The following is a 17,601-nucleotide window of genomic DNA, read 5'->3' as shown; positions in this document are numbered from 1 at the left end:
TTGTTAGTTTTTTTTTATTTTTAAAATAAAAAGAAACAATAAATACATTGGAGAGAATTGTTATGAGGGTCTTATTCAGTGTTGTTTTCTGCCAGACTTCGGTTAAAAAGGAGTTTAGCAGTTTCTAAAGGAGGTGTTAAAGACAGACCAGTACCTTTCTTTTCCTTGATCTAATCAGAAAGAAGTGGCAAAAAGATTGAAAGAGAAATAGTTTTCTATTGACATGTGCATGCACCACGGCACCCATCAAATCATGTCCTCCCCCGCTCTCTCTTCTCTTCCTCTTTCTTCTTTGACAGTCTTGTGAATAGAACCCAGGACCTTTGTACTGAACTATATCTTTAGCCCTCCCCCTCTTAAATTTAGTTTTTTGAATTTTGAAACAGGGTCTCAGTAAGTCACCAAATTGCCCAGTTGAATTGAATTTGCAGTCCTCCTGCCTCAGTCTCCTGCGTAGCTGGGATTACAGATGTGGGTCACCATGCATGGCTCATCTCTTCTCACCCCTGTGAGACTCATGCCTCCCATTACCCCAGGGATGGCTCCGGGGTCTGCATGGACCACAGCTCCAGGAAATGGCAGAGTTGTGGGTTCTTTGTTGAGGACACTAAGTCTCCTTACCATTCCCTTACATAAAACAGCCAGCTCCAGGTCTATTAGCAGTAACTCCTCCATCAGGCGTAAAGGACCCTCTGAACCAAGTTCATTTATTGTTCAACATTGTTAAGGCTTATGCCAGAAAGAAAATTAAAAACCAACCCACAAACAATAACAAGAATAACAACCCCAATCCTCCCTCATGACCCAGCCTCTTTAACTGAAGCAAAACCAGTTCTTTCTGTAGAGTGCCCAGGTGGCAGTGTGGAAGCCACTGCCTCGTTGAAAACCACAGGCAAGCCAGAAGGATCCGCACCCTCCTTGCTGTTCCTTCTCCCCTTCTCCATTGAGAACCTTCTGTTCTCCTCAGTTATCAGCTCAGGCAGCCTCACACTGGCTCTTTTGTTTTCATAATTCATTTACTTTTGATGATATCATAAAGAGTGCATAAGCTTCATCCCCCTCCCCTCACGGCCTGGCCCACATCCACTAATACAAAGACACTAATTGCTCCTCGCTCTTACACCAGGCGCTTTGAAAACATCTTTGGTTAATGGATGGAATTAACCTCATTTAACGTACAAATCAACAACTTAATTTGCCATGAATCCCGACTCTGTGGCTCCATGACTGCAGCTGGGAGGAAACAGCTTCCCACTTCCTCCAGCCACACTGAGGAAGACCCTTCGCCAGGAGTAGGCACGCCCTCCTCCGGGTCCCAGCCTCCCGGGAGGGGATGGTCTGGGTCTCTGCTTATCCTCTCCCAACCTCAAGTCCCAGGGACAATGGTGGCTCAGTCCTGATTGTGCCCCCTCTTAGCTTGGGTGTGGTGCCTGGAGGTGCTGGGACAGTGTGCCTCGTGAGGTCCTTCAGTCAGTGCTTCTCCTGCAGGTCCTCTCTGTGCCAGGTGGAGTTCTAGATGAGGTGGACCCAAAAAGAGGAGGTGAAGCCCTTGTTCTCATGGAGAAACATGAATGAATACTTTCAAAGAACTTCTAAATAGGTGCACCGGGCAGATAAGGAAAGTGTAGGCTCCTACCAGTACACACCTAAAAGTACAGCACACCTCTTGTCTTACTCAGCTTTGTGCTGCTTAACAGAATACTGGATACTGAATAATTTATGCAGTAAAGTTTAAATTCTTCCTCCCTCCCACCTTTTTTCCTGTCTTTTTCCTTGTTTCCTCCCTCCTTCCTTCCTTCCCTCCTTTTCTCCCTCCCTCCCTTCCTTCCGTCCTTCCTTCCTTCCTTCCTTCTTCCTGCCCTCCCTCCCTCTTTGCCTCGTCTCCCCCTCTCTCCTTCCTCCCTTCTCCCTTCTCCCCTTCTCTTTTGCTCTCTCCTTTTCATTTTCCAGTCCAAGGTTAAGGGGCCAGTACCAGGCAAGGGCCTCGTACCTGGCAAGGGACTCCCTGGCTCATTGTGCTATGATGAAAGGCAGAAGGCAGGAAAGCAAGAAAGAGCATGAAGGGGTAGAAAGTGATAATGACACTGATCCATTTTTGAGGGCTCTGCTCTCTTCAAGGTCCTGCCGTGGCACTGAAGGTGAGGTTGCCAATACATGGACTTTGAGGAACAAGTTCTGACCATAGTGTCCCTCATGGCAGAAGCTGTGCCAATAACTTTGCCAGTGTCATACCCAGAGAGAGGGTCTCACCTCTACCAGGATGAAGCATCATAAGCTATGCTCCTTACCTTCTGTCTGACAGCCAAGTCCTCCCAACTTTTCTCCCTCACTCTCTTCCTGTGGAGCTGTAGGTCAAATGTTGGCTAAGGACAGGGTGGATGTACAGAAAGGCTTTGGGGTGTCATTTTAGCTCTTTGGGAAAGTTGAACCCCCGCCTACCAGGAGACATTCTGGAAAAGAGAGGGAAGATGCTGCAATCCTGATGCCTAAGGCTGTTTCAAACTGGTGAACAAGGCTGGCCAAGGCTGGGGCAGAGGACTGTGTGCATGCACAGGTGCACTTAAGAGTTCTGCCAATGCAAACATGGCAGCCTGCCAGAGGCCACGCAGGAGACGCAAGAGCGTGGGCGTCCCTGGCTGTCATGGCTCAGTGGGTTCACACCCTGGCCCTGCCTCTTGCTAGTTGTGTGGCACAGGGTAATTTGCTTCTCTCAGACCTCAGTTTTCTCGTCTGTATGGAAGGGTCAAAATTTCTACCTTCAGATACTGGCAAAACATACCTGTTTGAGAAAATACCTTCAGTGAAGATTCTCTGAGTCTGAAGTTGCAGCTACCTTTATTTATTGATTTATTTTTTATTTTGTTGAAAAAAGGTAAGACAGAATTTCATAACAAAATAATTGAAGAATAACAACAGTTAATACGTTGCACATTGTCATCTTCAAAGTAGATACTCAGAGTAAAAGATATAGACATAAAAAAATCCTCCAAGAGATATTAGCATGAACTTTCTTTTCAGTGAACTAAGAGACACTAATAGCACCAGGCATGGTGGCATACACCTGTATTCCCAGCATTCGGGAGCCTGAGACAGGAGGATCACTGAGAGTTCAAGGCCAGCCTGGGCTACAAAGTGAGTTCAAGATCAGCCTGAAACTGTTAATGAGTCCTTGATTGATCAATATTGCATGTCTCTATCTATTTTCATGAGAAAACACTTCAAAGATACCAGTATGTAATACAACAAGCATTGTTAATTTCCTACCACTTTGTTTGTAACTCTGTATTGTCTGTACTGTTCTTTTGCTATTTTGTAAAAGGTTGTCTGTCTGTTAATGTTTTCCTCCTTTTATTTTTAAAATAAAAAAAAGATCAGCCTGAACTACATAGAGAGACCCTGTCTCAAAAAGACAAAAAAAAAAAAAAAAAGAGAGAGACTTTAATAGCATAGCTAACTTGCATTTTCCTCCTTTTCCCTTTTTTTCTTTACCCTTTCTCCCATCCTAATTTCTTTTTCCTTTTTTATCGTTTCTTCCCATTTCACCATATTTATTGTACATTTTAAACCTTACTTACTCTTTCACTTTTTCATACCAGAGAGACAATATGATGTTTACATATGTGAGTCTGATTTATTTCATGTATGACTACGGTCTCAAATTGCAACCATTTACCTATAAAGGTCTCATGATTATCCTTCTGCATGGCTGAGTAGTACTCCATTGTATAAAAATACCATATATTTAAATTTTTTTTTTTATTTTAAAGAGAATTGAAAAAAAAGGGCAATAGCAAAGTGCCAACAACATAGACAAAAACAAAGCAAAGCAAAGACAATAAGAATGTTACAGGATTTCAGAACTTTCTTCGACTGATGGGCATTTGGATTATTACCAAGATTTAGCTATTGCAAATTGTGCTGCTATAAACATGGTTGTACATATATTTTTTAAACAAGAAAAATTTAAATAAATTATATTTACAGAAAGGTTAGAAAAATAGTACAGAATATTTGCATATATTCCACATCTAGTTTCTTCTATTTTTAGTGTATTACATTAGGATGGTGCATTAACCAACAGATATGGATACAGTCTTACTAACTAAAACCAGTTTTTAGTCCCTTCTCTGTCCCAGGATCCCACCCTGGAAACTCATAACACTTAGCCCTTGTGTTTCCTCAGGCTCCTCTTGGTTGTGTTCATCTCCAAAACTTCCCTTCTTTTGATAATGCTGAGAGTTTCGAGAAGTCCTGGTCAGATATTTTGTAGAGTATCACTGAGTCAGTTGATGGTTAACTGTGGGTGGATTGCAGGATGCCTCACAGGTTGGAAAAGTACACTTCTGGGTGTGTCTGTGGCATGTTTTCAGATACCTTGACAGGTGGGTCACTGAACTGAAGGGAGGAAGGCCCACCCTGGATGTGGGTGGCACTGTCCAATGGGCTGGGAGCCCAGATGTATAAAATCAGAAAATAGGAGCTCCTGGTTGAGCCTGTTGGGAGGGGAAGTGTGGCTTGCTGTTGCCCTGGCCCATAGATGTCAGAGTCCAGATTCTTCAGCCCTGGACCATAGACACATACTGGTCACCCTCCAGGAAGCGTCTAGCCTTCAGCCTCAGATGGGCACTGCATCCTAGTCTCTCTTGTTTTAAGGCTTCCACACCTTGGACTCAGCAATCACTAGCTTCCCCAGGTGTCCAGATTGCAAAATGCCATTTTTTTTTTTTTTTTTTTGGTTTTTTCTCTGGTACCGGGAACGCAAAATGCCATTTGGAAGTATCCGGACCCTGATTGTATGGGCCAGCCCAACAGATCCCCTCTTATGATTATAGAGACTGCAATTGGCTCTATTCCCCTAGAGAAAGCTAGCAACAAACGGGGGACTTATCTGCTGCCTTGCCCATGACTGCACTTGTGTCACAGGTACTTGGGAATGGCACAGAAGGCCAACGCCGTTCTCATCCCACCCTCTGGAGGGTGGATCCTAGGCTGTGACCTATTACCTTTGGTCTGGATTTTTAAAATTAATTTTATCGGTACAACTTTTGCATGCATAATAATCACATTCATCATAGGGCGTTTGTACCTGTACATGATATATCTTAACTCTTTTTTGCCATTCCCCTCTTCCCTTCAATCCCTCTTCACCTCCCCATTTATAGAACTTTGGTACTATTGTTTCTTTCCATTACTTTTTTCTCTCCCTATCTCCTTCCTTCCCCTTGTTCCCCTTTCCTGTTTGAACATTTTCGTCCCACTTCCCAATATCTGTTCTTCATGGTGGTCCTTACTTACCCTTTGGTTTTCTCACTCGAGAGAAACAATGTAATATTTAAATATGTGTGTCTCATTTATTTTGCTTCAAATTATGTTCTTTTTTTTATTTTAAAGATAAAAGGAGGGAAACATTAACAGATATACAACATTTTACAACATATCACAAGCACAATACAGACAATACAGAGTTACAAACAAAGTGGCAGGGAATTAACAATGGTGGTTGTATTACATATTGATATCTTCAAAGTGGCTTCTCATGAAAACAGATTCAAATTATGTTCTTGAAGCACATGCATTTACCTAAAAATGTCTCAAGTTTACCTTTTTTCATGCCAGATTAGTATTCCATTATATATGAAAACCATGTTTTCTTCATCCATTCATCCATTGATGGGCATGTGGCTGTTTCCAAGATTTAGCTATTATAAACTGTGCTGCTGTAAACATGGCTGTGCATATATCGCTGTGGTATGATGCTTTTAACCCTTTTGGGAAGGTATCCAAAAGAAGAATAGCTGGGTCAAGCTTTTGCATGGCAAAAGAAACCACCCACAGAGAGAAGAGACAGTTCACAGAACGGGAAAAATTTTTATCAACTATTCCCGAGACAAAGCACTAATATTTAGACTATATAAAGAACCAAAACACGCTCAGACCCCCTCATTTTAAAGACCCAATCGGAAGATGGGTATCTGAAGTGAACACACATTTCTCAGATGAAGATGTACAAACAGTAAGTAAATATATGGAAACACATTCAACTTCACTGGTCAATCAGGAGATGCAAATTAAAAGAGCACTGAGATCATCTCACTCCAGAAAGAATGGCTATTATCAAGAAATCAACCAATAACAAAGGCTGGCAAGGCTGTGGGGTAAAAGGAGCCCTTCCCCCTTTTGGTGGGAGTGTACGTCGGTATTGATGATTGCCTGGCTGAGCTAGTGGGTGTTGGGTTTCTTCACTGTGGGGTCACATCTCTCTTTCTCCCTTTTTATACTCCACTCTTTGAAAGGATGAGATATGCTCCCCTCACATTTAAGAAGTAGTAAGTTATATCTCACGTCTTTTGGAATGGAGTATCTACACACATAATTTGGAATCCCTTTGCATGAGTTTAGTCTCTTTAGGTTTATTTATTCATTCATTTGATTATTCATCTATCAGTATTCATGGATATTTTGTGTTATAGCTTACTGCTACTTGATACTGCATACCCTCAGGTTACTGAGGAATGAATCCAGGGGACCTCTACCACCAAACTACACATCCTTTTGAGATAGTGTCTCACCACCTTGCCCAGATTGGCCTTGAACTTGTGATCATCCTGCCTCAGTCTCTTGAGTAGCTGGGATTACAGGTGTGTGCACCACACCAGGCTTACTTTACTTGTTCTATTGTTCAAAAATTTCCAACTTTCATCATTGGGAGCTCCTTCAGATGTCTCTTTTAAAAATTCTTCCTTGCTCCTTTTTTTTTTTTTTTTTTTGAAAAGCAATTTTTACTCCTGGCACTATAAAATATTTCAGGATCACCTTACATTTTCTTGCCTGAGAGCCAGATCAGCCATTCTGGGGGGACCTCTCATTCCTTTTATTGAAACATGGTATTTTAAAGCATGATGTGGGTGTTACTTGTGCTGTTGCTTCAGGACGTCATTGCTTCTGGGCCCTCTCAGCTGAAAGAAAAAGGAAATATATCTGGGTAGTCCAATCTATGTGTGATGGGTAATTTTACATGTCCTTTTGACTGGGTTAAGGGATTCCCAGAAAGCCTTAAAGTGTTATCCAGGTAAGTCTGTGAGGATATTTCCAGAAGACAGTGGTACTTAAATCAATAGACTAAAGAAGATCTACCTTCACCCAATCTGTGTGTGGGGGGAGAACCATCCAACCGGATAAGATACCAGATCTGAAAAAAAAGCAGAGGGAAATCCCTCTTCCCTTTCAATGAGAACATTCACCTTGTATCCTTGGATATCAGAACGCCAGGCTCTATGTACTTTAGACTCTAAGACTTCCCTCATCAGCCACTTAGATTTCCCAGTCCCTTTCAGCCTCAGTCTGAAAATTAAGCCATCAGCCTCACTGGCTCTGGATTCTTCAGATTTGGACTGGACCATGCTACCAGCTTCTCTGGTTCTTGGGCTTGTAGGTGGCATTCTCTGGTACTTCTCAGCCTCCATAACCACATGACTTATCTCTACCTCTATGTCTACATTTACGTCTACCTTTACCTCTACATCTCTATCTCTATGGTCTCTATCATCTCTATCATCTTTGTCATCTATCTTTGTCTGTCTCTCTGTCCCTATCTGCACCTCTACCTCTATCCTACCCTACCCTACCCCACCCTATCCTATCCCATCCTATTGGTTTTGCTTTTCTGAGGAACTCTATGGTATAAACATGGGTCTACACTGATATTTCCAGTTCTAGCCATTGTTCCACGGACTGTTCTTGCTTCTCTGTGAAACCTCCCAACTCCAACAGTGAGAAACCTGCCCAGCATCATCCACTACTCAAATACTTCATTGTTACATTTAAGTGCATGCAAAAAGTAGCTTTCAGAATTATTCACCTGCAGCCCATGGGAAACAATTTTATTAACTAGATGATGGTGCTTATGAGAAGTTCTATTTGTCTTCAGTTTCACAGATTGCCCTTATTTCCAAAGTTACTTAATCTATGACCTTGATGTCTGCTTCCCTTTCAGTGAGAGTATTTCATGCACTTATAGGTATTATGTCATAGTCTGCATTCTGTCTTATGGTGGCCCAGTCTCCTAAGTGAATTTTTAAAGTTTACAGAAACAAAGATTTATCTTTTTCTGATATAAAGTTCTCTAGATTTTGACAAATGCCTATTCTGTCCATCATTAAAGTGTTACACAGAATAGTTCCACCAATCTAAAAAAATCTATGCTTCACATACTCATTCCTCCATCAACCTCCAGGACATCTGAAAACCATGGACTAATTTACTATCTCTACAGTTTGTCTTTCAAGAATCACTGCATGACTACAGCATTTTCATTGCTGAATAGTATTTTGTTGTATGGATGTACCATAGGTTGCTCACCCATTCATCTCCTAAAGAAAATCTTGATTGCTTCTAGTTTTTGGCAATTCTGAATAGAGTCTCTATCAATAAATGTGTTCAAATTTTGGTTAGCTTTTTTAATTGGTTGAATAAATACCTAAAACTTGCCTCAGTCATCCCCTAAATTCCCAGTCCCCTTCAGTCTCAAACTGAGAATTACATCAGCTTCCTGGTGACTACTAGATCTTATACATTGCAATTATTTATAATCTCTTTTCCATGACAGAAAATATTTTAGTGAATAAAGCTCTTCTTTCTCTCATCATTTAATATTTTCTGCATAAGAGCCCTGTGAGGTAGGTGAATCTAAGAGGGTTTGGAGTTCCGGTATCAGAAACTTACAAATTCAACAGATAAGGAAAGACAGTGTTCCTGCGAGCTCACAGCACCAGAGGGAAGAGTGGACCCTGGCATGGAAAATAGGTGAGTAGGCAGTGAGAGTGGAGGACTCTGACTTTCTGTGCAGCTTGTTTAATATGTCACTCCCACTTGGCCATAGGATGGTGCCCATGACACTATCTTTGGTCCACTTCCTTAAAATTCAAAATTGGAAGCAGGGAAATTTGATCTATCAAGTCTGGCCTGTAATAACTGGCCCCAATGCTCTTAAAATTAAGCACAAGGGAAGCTAATATACCCTGTTCATGCCCCAATTCCCCTTTGTAGGAAGCAGTAGACAAAGTAGAAGAAGCACAGTCCTGGAAAGACCATGAAACTTTCTTCAGTTGCCCCACACACTTGAATATCAACAGTGATACAAGCAGGGAAACCTCTACCTTGATGAACCATGATATACTAGGACCTATTTGTTATAGCAACTCTACCTACCTACCTTAACTATTCAAACAGCCAGGTCTTAAAGAACCCTGAAGCCAGGATAAAGAGGCTATGCTTCATGATGGATTAAGATGGGGAGTGAGAACTGCTGGTTTCAAGGTTAGCAGACATATTTCATAGGAGCTTGGTCTTTAGAGAAAGTTCAAAACCAAGGTACTAAGCTTGAGATCTAAAATCCGAGTGAGAGAAGGAGTCAAGGTAACCCATATTTAGGATTTCTTATAAGCTCTATATGATGAAATAAGACCTTGTGGTGGATAATAAGTTTCTCAACGGAAAAACCTGATGCAAATAGGGAGATAAAGCCTAGTGTAGTAGGCTTCAAAGTATCTCCTCCAAAATAGCAAGTCCTAATCCCCAGAATTTATTGATGTGAAACCTTAGAAGGAACAACAAGACCTTTGCAGATACAATTGATTTAAAGATTCAGAGCAAGAGGGGTTATCATGGATTATGTGAGTGAGAGGAAACATAGATTACATACACAGAGAAGGCACAGGCAGATGGAGGCAGGGACTGGAATGATGCAGTGAGAAGCCAAGGCAATGCTTGCAGACACAAGAACAGGAAAGAGGCAAGGAATGAGTTGTCCTCCTGATTCCAGCCCAGTGGGGCTGACTCAAGGCTTCTGACTTCTATACCTGTAAAAGAAAAAGAAATGTGTTGTTTTTGAACTATCTGGTCTGTAGGACTATGTTTCAGAAGCCATGGAAAACTAATACACCAAGGAAATTACAACTAGGGAAAGACAAAGTAGAGACAGTGGGAAATGTGGGCACTGTGAATAAATGTATAACTAAAATCCAATTTTTCCTGGTAGTACTTTAGACAATCATATTAGCACAAACATGGAAAATAGTTGCGACATGTGCAGTAAATCCCCTCCCATGCCACAGCAGACCTTACTGGTCCGTACCAACTTTCTTTGGTATGGGTTCAGTATACACTTCAACACAGGTCTCTTGGAAACCATCAGAAATGACATGTGAAATTAAATTCTGTGGCTATTCCTATAATAACATTAACTACTATTCTTTAGGTACCTCCACCATGCCAAATATTTTTAACAAAAGCTATTTCCAAGGAGACAGTTTATCAGTCAAGAATATTGTATTCTGTGGAGTTGAAGTAACATTTTCTAAGCTACAAAGTTCTTAAAGTAACAGATCTGCCCTTCAAAGCCAGGTCTTCTTAACTCCAAATCTCATTCAGCTGAGATACAGAAACAATCACTTGGGTTTACTGAGCCTTGCCTTCCCTCTCTGTAAAATGGGGCTGTTGGTCTCCAACTCCAAGTGCACATGTGAAGATCCAGTGAGGTCATTACCAGAGGCCAGGCACTCACTTGGGAGCCAGGAGGACATGAAGGCTGCATGGACAAACATTAGGAGCCCAGCTTTCTCTTCTGCCATGCACCTGGGAGAACCCCTGAGGGGCAAAGCCATAGTCTCTGTAGCTTAAAGCTTTGACCTGGCAGTTGCTGGAAACTCCTCCCATTCCCTGGCATACCTTGTTCCCGCAACTTGGTGAACACAGTTGGAGTGAGGTCACTGTGACCTAGGACAGAACACTCCATAAAGTCAACATGAACCTGGGGAAAGGATTAGAATTACAAAACCAACAATATTTTTAATGAGAACCTAATCAAACACCAGCCAGAGTCTGGATATAAACAACATTCCAACCTATTCTCCAGGGACCTTCTGGGGGTTTTGCTCCCATTTGGGGGAGGTATATTGAATCAGAGAAAATAGCAAAGGCTTTAGCACCAAAGATGCCTGGGTGCTATCCCACCTTTTTACCTACTTTGTTTTCTTGGAAAAGCTTTACCTCTCAAGTCTGTGACCTCATCTGTAATATGGAAATATGAATTCCTATATCACAACATGACATGGAGACCAGTCTGGTTAGTGCTGGAAAGGGAGACGATACTCAGCAAAATCAGTTCCCTCCATGCCTGTTCCTCAAGTCCTCCTTGCCCTTGTCTGAGCCTGCCTGCAGAGCAGCACGCCAAACCCAGAGACTACAACTAGATCCAGAGGCAAACTGGTGTCCACTGGGAAGGGCGGTATACCATCCGAGGCAGGCAGGATGCTTCCCCGGGATAAAGGAAATGTGGAGATGGCAGAGCCTCTTTTAGAGACTCTTTGCTTTCTCCAAAGGATAGCGATGGGTGGGAAAGGGATTCACAGGGTTCTGGGAAGCTTAGTCTTAAGCAGAGAAAGTTATCCATTACATCATTTAAGGAAAACCAGTGTCATTATCCCAGAAAATATCCCTTCTTATTTTGGTATCAACAAATTATGAACTCCATGCCCTCCGCCCAACAGGGAAGCTACACTTATGCTGTTTCTTTATCACAAGTCATCTCTCAGCAAATAATTACCTCCCTCCAGGCACCCTCATTTGAACCTTCTAATTACAGCATTGTCGGGTTTTATGTCAGGTGAACGATAAATCAAATCTGATGCACAAGACCCATCAAAATGTGCTGGGGAGTAAATTGTGGGAGACACACGGAATCAGGGATGGCAGGGAGAACAGGGACGGTGGCACTCCCTCCATAAGCTTTCCCTGGGCACAGGCTTCCCTCTTCTGTGAGCTCCGTGAACACTGAGACTAGCTTTGACTCTGAGTGACTCAATTCCTCCTACTTCTGAAAAGACAGGACTACACTAGTTATCGTGTCACTCCAAGCCTTCCCTTCTGGAGAACTGAACAAATAAATGACTAAAAACCTAGCAAATATATGTATGATGGAAATTTCTCATTGACCTTTTCCTTCATGGCATTTGGTTTCTTTCTCTAGCAGGCTTTTTACTACCATCAAAAGCCAAGTTATCCTAGAGAGTAAGACAGCAGTGTTTATTTTAGTATCTTATTTTAGTCTATTTATTTAATCTAACAGCTTTTAAAGGTACGATTAATTGATAAATAGATATTTAATGTGTACTAATCTGTATACAGATATTATGAAAGAGCATCACAACAAATTAATAAATATATTCATCACCTTACGTAGCTGCCCTTTTCCTTGTTTCTTTCTGTCTCTTTTCTTCTGTGTGTATGTGTGTTAAGAACATTTAAGATCCACCTTTTTAGCACATTTCAAGTACACAATATAGTATATTAATGACACCATGCTGTCCTTACAGTTACAGAATTTCTATATTCTAGATAACCAAAACTCTGCACCCTTTGACTGCTCTTTCCCCAGCCCCTACCAGCTACCATTTGACTCTGATTCTACAGATTTGACTTTTTGCATTTCCGAATGAAATCATGAAGAAAGTGAGTCTTCCTGTTTCTGCCTTATTTTATGTAACGTAATGTCCTCCAGATTCATCTGTGCTGTGACAAAGTCAGGATTTCCTTCCTTTTTGAGAATAAACACTATTCCATAGTACATATATACCATTTTTCTTTATCCATTCATCCATGGACACTTGCCATTTCCATAACTTGGCTAGTATGGCATGCTGCATATAGGAATGCAGATGTCTCTTTGAGATCCGGATTTCTTTTTTTTTTTAAATTTTTTTTTTATTTTAAAGAGTAAAAGAAGGATAACATAATAATAGGAGGGGCTTACCAAATTACAGACAAAATGGTAGGAAATTATCAATGGTTATTGTTTTACATATTGTTATCTATAAGATAGTTTCTCAGGAAAACAAATAGACAAATGATAGTGAGTTACAGACAAAAGAGGTAGGAGATTATCAATAGTTGTTGTCCTATACTTAGGTATCTTCAAAGTGTCTTCTAAAGAGTATAAATAGAACTATACATGAGTGACCTACTGAATAATCATTCAATAATTCTCAATGGTTGTTGTAGGAAACACATAATAATAAACATGGATCCATTTATGAAATAGGATAGGAACAATACAAACATTACAGAGTTATGGATAGATTAGTAGGAAAATATCAATGACTGCTGTAATACATGGGGTATCTTCAAAGTGGTTTCTCAGGAAGACAGAGATACACAAGAAGGATCTAACAAGTAGTTACAGCCTAAGGGTTGTCAAAAATCAAGTGAGCCGTCTGGGGCAGAGATCCAGATTTCATTTCCTTTAAATATATACTCAGATGGAATTACTGGTAGCTTTATATGGTAGCTTTAGTGCCAATTTTTTGAGAAAACTCTGCCGTTTCCCATATCTAGAGATCCTAATTTACACCCCCACTAATAGATCCCTTTTCTCTACATTCTCATAAACACTTGTTATCTTTTGTTTTTTTAATACAGCCTTTCCAGGGATTATGAGGTACTAGCTGTTGCATTCTTGATTTGCCCTTCTCTGATGATTAGTGATGCTGAGAATATCTCTTTAGGCCCTTCGTCCATTTTTAAAGTAGGGCTTTTATGCTGTTAAATTGTATGAGCCCCTTATATATTTTGAGTAGTATCCCCTGAATAGATATATGATTTTAGTTTCAGATGTTCATGCTGAAGTTTTTAAACCATTTGTAGTTGATTTTTCTATATGATGTGACTTAAAAGCACGTTGGCATTCTTCTGCACACGGATATCTAGTTTTCCCAAAACACTGATTCATGAGATTAATTGAGGTGACTATTTTTCCAAGTTAGTTTTTGTCGCTCATGTCAAAGATTTATTTGACTGTAAATGCACAGATTTATTTCTGAAATCTCTATTGTGTCCCATTGGTCTACATGTCTATTTTCATTCCAGTACCATGTTGTCTTTGTGGTTTTATAGCTTTGAATATACATTCTGCAGTCAGAAACTGTGTGACTCCTCTGGCTTTTTCTCTTCCTGATCAAGATTGTTTGGGTATTGAGGATATTTTGTGGTTTTACGTTAATTTTATGATTGCTTTTCTATTAATGCAAAGACGTTTTTATTAGTATAGGTCTGTAATATACCATGGTTGTATAAATTGCATTGAACATGTAGATCACTTTGGGTGGTATTTATATTTTAAAGATATTAAGTCTTCTAATCCATGAACACAGGGTGCTTGCCACTTCTATGCAGTTTTTAAATTGCTTCATCACTGTTTTATGATTTTTGGTGTACAAGTCTTTTGCCCCTTTAAGTTTCCTAAGTATTTTGTCCTATTTGATGCTACTGAAAATGAAACTGTTTTCTTTTTCTGAAACTTCTCTTGATTTCCTTTGGGATAATTTGTTTTTATTGTGCAGAAATATCTCTGATTTTTTTATGGTGGTTTTGTATCTTGCAAATTTACTGAATTCTTTGATTTATGTCAACAATTTTTGTGGAGTTTTTAGGAAAAAACTATGTATAATTTCATTTATGAATAGAGATATTTTTACTTCTTTCTTTCCAATTTGGGTGCATTTTATTTCTATTTCTTGTCCAATGGCTCTGGCTAGGACTCTAGTACCACAGCGAATAGAAATAAGAGTAGTCGCCTTTGCCTGGTACCAGAGCATAGGAGAAAAGCTTCAAATTTTCCCCATTCACTATGTTAGACGTGGGATTTTCATAGATGGCTTTTCTTGTACTGAAATACACATATTTTGTTGAGAGTTTTTAATCATAGATAGACACTGTATTTGTTCTGCATCTTTATTTAGATGGTCATGTGGGTTTTATCTTTTATTTTGTTAATGTGCTTTACTACATTGATTGATTTGAAATTTAGAATCATCCTTGCATCTCAAGGATAAATCTCTATTTGTTTAAAGCAATGCTGACCTCATAAAACGAGTTTTAAATGCTCTCTCTTCTTTTAGTTTTTGAAAGAGTCTTAAGATTATTGGTAATCACTCAAATGTTTCGTAGAATTCATCTGTAAAACCATCAAATTCTAGATTTTGCTTCACTGAGAGGTTTTCAATCACTGAGTCATCTCTGTTATTTGTTCTGGGGTTTTCTGTGTTTTAACTCAGTCTTGGTAGAGTGTATATTTCTAGAAATTTATTTAATTCCTTTAGGTTATCCAATTTGTTTATAATTATCTCTATGACCCTTTTTATTTATGAGACATTTGTTACAGTATTCTCCTTTCTCATTTCTGTTTTTTATTTGTCTTTTCTCTTTTTGCCTTAGCTTAGCTAAGGATTTGTCAATTTTGCTTAGCTTTGAATGAAACAAAATCTTTGCTTTAGTGTTATGTTCTGTTTACATTTCATTTATCATGGCTGTAATATTTCTTATAGTCTTATTTCTAAATTTGATCTTGATTTGTTTTCCTTTTTCTAGACCCATGAGTGGTAGAGTTAGATGGTCTATTGGTGATCTTTCTTTCTTTTTCTCTTTCTTTTTGATGTAGGTAGGCGCTTATCACTATTACCCTCCTAGTACACTTTTGCCACATCTTATTGGTTCTGGTATACTGTGTTTTTGTTTGTCTCTAGATATTTTTAAAATTCTTCCTTCTTTGCCCAGTAATTGCTCAGTAAAGATTTTGATCAGAAATATATTTGATATAATTTAAGTCTTTTTAATTTGGGAAGAGTTATTCTGTCACCTAACCTGTGAATTACCCTGGAATCTGTTCTATGTTCACTTAAGAAGAACATGTATTCTCTGCTGTTGGATGGGCAGTTCTGTATTTGCCTTTTAGATCCATTTGATCAAGAGGGGTGGTCAAGTCAGTTGCTTATTTATTAATTTTGTGTCTAAATGTTCTACTCTTTATTTTAAAGTGTAACATTGAAGTCTCCTACTATTTCTGTCAATTTTTCCTCTAGATCGATCACTGTTTGCTCTACATATTGTGCTCTGATATTGAGTGCAGATATATTTGCAACTGTTATAGCTTCTGATGAACTGATACTTTAATCATTATTCCTTTTTGTCTTTTGTGACAATATTTGATATAAAGCTTATTTTTTTATTGTAAGTATAGCCAACCTCTGTATTCCTTTTGTTTATCATCTGCATAGATATGTTTTTCTATCTACTCACTTTTGGGTTACATATGTCCTTAAGTCTAAAGTAAGTATCGTGTGCACAGAACACGCCTTGGATTTAAACAAATAATGATAATTGTTAATACATATTCATTGTGCAAACAAATGACTTTCACTGTAACCTTTACTAATGTACATATAGTGGGCTTTAGTCATGTCCCACCCTTCTTCTCTCTTCTCGTACTCACCCGTCTCTACCCTCTCCCTAGTCCCCTTCCCATTCTCTTTTTTGGGGTGGGGGTACCAGGAATTGAACTCAGGACCTTACGCTTGCCAGGCAGGCACTTATGCGGCTGAGCTATACCCCTAGCCCCATCGCTTCCCATTCTCTAACAGTCTTTCTTCTACTTTTAGGTCACTTCTTAAAATTTTAGTTTCCACATATGAAAGCAAATGTGTCACACTTGTCTTTGCATGTCTTGTTTAATTCACTTAGCATGATCTCATTTTGTTACCTCCTTTTTTTTTCTTAAAATAACAGGATTTCTCTATTTATGGCAAATATTACTCCATTGTGTATATACACTACATTTCACTATTTATGGCAAATATCACTCCATTGTGTATATACACCACATTTTCTGTGTCTATTCATGTGTTGACATACAGCAGGCTGATGCTATACTTTGTCATTGTGAATAATGCCACAATAAACACTGGCATACAGCTATCTCTCTTATGCTGACTTCATTTCCTTTGGGCAGCAGAGTGATATAGCTAGATTGCATAATAATTCTATTTTCAGTTTTCTGAGGAACCTCCACATTGTTTTCCTTGGTGGCTATGCTCATTTACATTCCCATCAACAGAATATAGGTATTCTTTTTCTCCACATCCTCACCAACATTTTGCTGTTAATAACAGCCATTCTGACCAGTTGAGATGTAATATCAATTTAGTTTTGATTTTCACTTCCTGATGGCTAAAGATGTTTAACATTTCTCATATATTTATTGGCCATTTGAACTCTTTTTTGTGTCTGCTCAGATCATTGGCACATTTTTTATTAGATCACTTATTCTTTTTGCTGTTCTGTTCTTTGGGCTGCTTATATAGTCTAGATATCAAGTCTCTGTTTTATGAATAGCTAGCAAGTATTTTCTCCTGTTTTATAGGTATTCTTAAATCTAAAATGAATCTCTCACTGATAGTATATAACTAGGTCCTCTAATGTTTAAGTACCTTCAGCTACTCTTTCCATGTTGATTGAGGATTGTTAATCCATTTACATTTAACCACTTTTCAGTCCAATTATTAAAATATAGGGTGACCAAAACTGCACATTTTTATTAATTTTTATAAAGTAATAAAATATAAAAACAACAATTGTATCAAATTTATTCAGTAATTTTTTGCATATGGTATATCTTAAAACATTCAGTACACAATACAATGTTACAATCCGGATGGTAGTACCTAGTCTCTTTCTGAATTCTTTTTGCACTATGTCTTTCTTTGAACAACATAT

The 17,601-nt window shown here is 39.1% G+C and overlaps 1 long non-coding RNA gene across 1 annotated transcript; it reads right to left on the bottom strand.

The window, feature by feature from the left end:
• Positions 1-995: 995 nt before the first annotated feature.
• LOC106147265 lies at positions 996-2,439 on the bottom strand. The gene is made up of 2 exons (XR_001232072.1): positions 2,289-2,439; positions 996-1,512 (listed from the first exon to the last, which is right to left on the bottom strand). It is a non-coding gene; the product is annotated as an uncharacterized LOC106147265 (long non-coding RNA).
• Positions 2,440-17,601: the final 15,162 nt, after the last annotated feature.

This window comes from Chinchilla lanigera, unplaced genomic scaffold (assembly GCF_000276665.1).
Source record: "Chinchilla lanigera isolate Chin_1 unplaced genomic scaffold, ChiLan1.0 scaffold00007, whole genome shotgun sequence".
Taxonomy (NCBI): Eukaryota; Metazoa; Chordata; class Mammalia; order Rodentia; family Chinchillidae; genus Chinchilla; species Chinchilla lanigera.
Note: the sequence above shows the minus strand (reverse complement) of the source record. Positions and strands in the feature narration are given on the sequence as shown.